The following is a 3,560-nucleotide window of genomic DNA, read 5'->3' on the forward strand; positions in this document are numbered from 1 at the left end:
AAAAAGGTGTGCTTATCATACTAAGCATTAATGGTGAGTAATGCGCCTAGTTTTCAAGACACCAGTGTGATGTCAGCTTGGACCGGGAGATGGAACAAGGACTGAGCGTCTAGTTAGAGAACAAGAGACACAAGAAACATAAGTGTCTAGTCAATCGGCATGCAGCTTCCTTTGACTAAACTTGAAGGGTAGATTTGTAATACAACAAATAATGTTGCCCCCCCTCAAGTTAGGGTTAAAGTGAAGAAAGCCGGCTGAGGTGGTGGTAAGTGTCAACACTCGGGGCTAGTATGGTCACATGCATCAGTCGAGTGTTCTAGCCGATCAGACCTTTGGTCCAATCGGATCCCGAGTCTCTCAGGATCGATGAAAGCTCGAGTTGTATCGGTGTCATTTAGAGTTGAGTCAGGTGTCGCAGTAGAGTGGTTTGGCCGATCGGACCTTTAATCTGATTGGCCATGCTAGGCACACGGCACGACCGGACCAGACTCTTTGGCCAAGCGAAAAAGCTGAGCGAAAGTCGAGTCCCTGAAAGGCTCATCATTCTTTAGCCAACCCAACCATAAGCAAAAGCCGATTAGATGACAAAGGACACTCGGTTGGCTTACCAACGAAGCATATTAAGGGTCCCTCAACCCAATGGCGTAATATTCCTTTTTGACATTTTGTGTAATGGTTGTCAAAGAATTAAGGGAATATTCCCTGTATAGTCTTTACAATGGAAGTTTCTATCATACAAAGTACAAAAACGGTGAGTCCATTTTCTGAAAGGTGTCGGAATGTCAGAATGGTCGATCCTTTTTTGGAAATACATCGATATTCATGCACTGAGGAAAATTGACACTATATAAGAGATATCCTTCTAAAGGCACAAGTAGGCAAGATTACGTACTTAGAGCCCACTATTCCTTTCTACTATTCATTGTATTCTTTTTTCTCTTGGCCACTTGTTTGACTTGAGTAGTGTAGTGCCTACGTCGGAATCCCTCCCTGGCGTCATCGCTGATGTTTTCTTCTCTTTATTTATCTTTTATGATACACAAGATCACTCGATGCTCTCTGTTTCTAGCTCAAAGTTTTCTCATAGTCAACATTGAGGCTACCAACCCAACATGTTGTTTTATCTGATTTTAGATAGGAACACAGAGATTTTTTTTCCTAAATAAGCAACATTTTTCAGATTTTCTCCTTATAATAATTTTAGAATTTCATTATGAACAATGATTATGTTGTTGGTTGCTACTCGGAATATCGTACTGGTTCTCCTGTATAAAAATTTTGTACAAGTCCTGAACCATTCCTAACAACCTATTGTGTTCTTTAGAAATTAAATTTGGAATCGCAAATAGAACTTAACATTATTAATTCCAAATTCAACTTATCTGTTCTTAGTGGTTAAGACTTGGATCGCAAACGATACTTAACATTATTGATCCAAATCCACTCATGTTACAAATTCAATTAAATATTAATTTCAGAGATTAACTTCCAGGTTAAACATAGCGAGACACTAGGCCTTCTTGGATATGGGAGCATCCACCACTTCCTAGACAAAACCTTTCAACGAAATTCAATATTTAATTTCCTTATAGTAACCCTAGGTTTAATCAAAAATAACAATCGAATCACAAGTTCGAAAGACAAAAGAAACACAAAATCGAAAGCATCTTATGTTTGGTATTTCAAGATCTAAATAAAAGGATGAACTAGTTATGATGCGGAAACTAATAACTAGTTATACCTTTTATAGCTTATAGACCTCACGATCTTCTGCCATATTCCTCTTCTTATCTCGGACGTCGTGTGAGTGACGATCTACCGAGACGAGAATCCACCCAAGCTTCCTTCTTCTTTAAGAAAGTTTTGGCCAATCAATAAACTCCTTGAGATGAAGAACTTCGCCCACCAACCAAGCTCCAAGGGATGCAAAGAAACAAATCCTCCTTTCTCCACTTCTTCTCCAAGAAAAATCCGGCCACCAAGAGTCTCCTAGAGAATTAATGCCACCGGCCAAAGAAGAAGAAAAGGAGGAGAGGATGAGGATGAGGATCGGCCATCGCAAGGAAGAGAAGAGAGGAATACTAGATGTATTGTTATGAGGTGAGGCACCTCTACCCTCTCTTTTATATTCCTTGGTCTTGACAAATAAGGAAAGTTTTAAAAACTTTCTTATTTTCTTTGCCATAGAAAGGAAAATTTAATTGATTAAAAAAAAATTCCTTTTCTCTATCAATGTGGTCATCCACCTCAATTCCTCCAAATAAGGAAAGTTTAAACACAAAATTAAAACTTCCTAATTTATTTCCGGAAATTTTTAAAATAAAAATTTCTCTTTAAAAATTCCCTTCATGGTTGGTTATAAAAGGAAACTTTTATAAATTAAAATCTCTCTATTAAAACATGTGGATGATTACAATAAGGAAAGTTTTTTCAAAATTAAAATCTTCCTTTCAATCTACAAATAAGGAAAGATATCAAATCTTTTCTCTTAATCTTTTGTAGAAACTATAAAAGGTAAGATTTAAATTTTAAAACTCTCTTTTAAATTATGGCTTCCACATAAGGAAAGATTTTAAAAATTAAAATCCTTTTAATTTAATTGTGGCCGGCCACCTAAGCTTGGGTTCAAGCTAGGTCGGTCACACTTCAACCCATCCAAGCCATGTCTTGGTCGGTCCTTGCTTGGGCTCCAAACTTGGCTTGGTCTCCAAGCTTGGCTTGGTCGACCACCTAAGGATGGATAAAAAGGTAGGTATAGGTGGGTATAAGACTTTATAAATAAGAGGCTACGACAGGGACCGAGAGGAGGAATTGGTTTTGATCTCCCAATGAACTTGAGCTTCCCGTGTTCGCCCCGAACACCCAACTCGAGTTCATCAATAATATCTCATTCCACTAAAGAGTTATTATTGAACTACCGCATCAATCCCATATTACTATATGGGCTCCTTCTTATCATGAGTGTGTTAGTCTCCCTGTGTTTAAGATATAGAATACTCACTAATTAAATGAGTTACTGACAACTCAATTAATATCTAGGTCCAAGAGTAGTACCACTCATCTTCATTGTCATGTCGAACTAAGTCCACCTGCAGGGTTTACATGGCAATCCTTATGAGCTCCTCAATGGGGCATCATCAACCTAGATTAGTAGTACACAGTTTCATTCTATAATCAACAACACACCATATAAATAATACTATTTCCCAACTTATCGGGTCTATTGATTTATCGAACCAAATCGTACCCTTTGATAAATTAAAGAAATGAATATTGAGTATATGTGCTTATTATTATATCATGATTAAGAGCACACACTTCCATAATAACAAAGGTTTTATTTTTTTATGCAGTCAGTATAAAAAGAACTTACCTTAAATGGTTCTGCTCAATACACTCAGAGTGTACTAGTGTAATGTTATAGTTAAGATAAACTAATACCAAATTACACTACGACTATTCCAATGGTCTGTTCCTTTCCATCTTAGTCGTGAGCTACTGTTTATAATTTATAAGGAATTGATAACATGATTTTCTATGTGTGACACCACACATCATGT

This window comes from Zingiber officinale, chromosome 6A (genome assembly GCF_018446385.1).
Source record: "Zingiber officinale cultivar Zhangliang chromosome 6A, Zo_v1.1, whole genome shotgun sequence".
NCBI classification, from domain to species: Eukaryota; Viridiplantae; Streptophyta; class Magnoliopsida; order Zingiberales; family Zingiberaceae; genus Zingiber; species Zingiber officinale.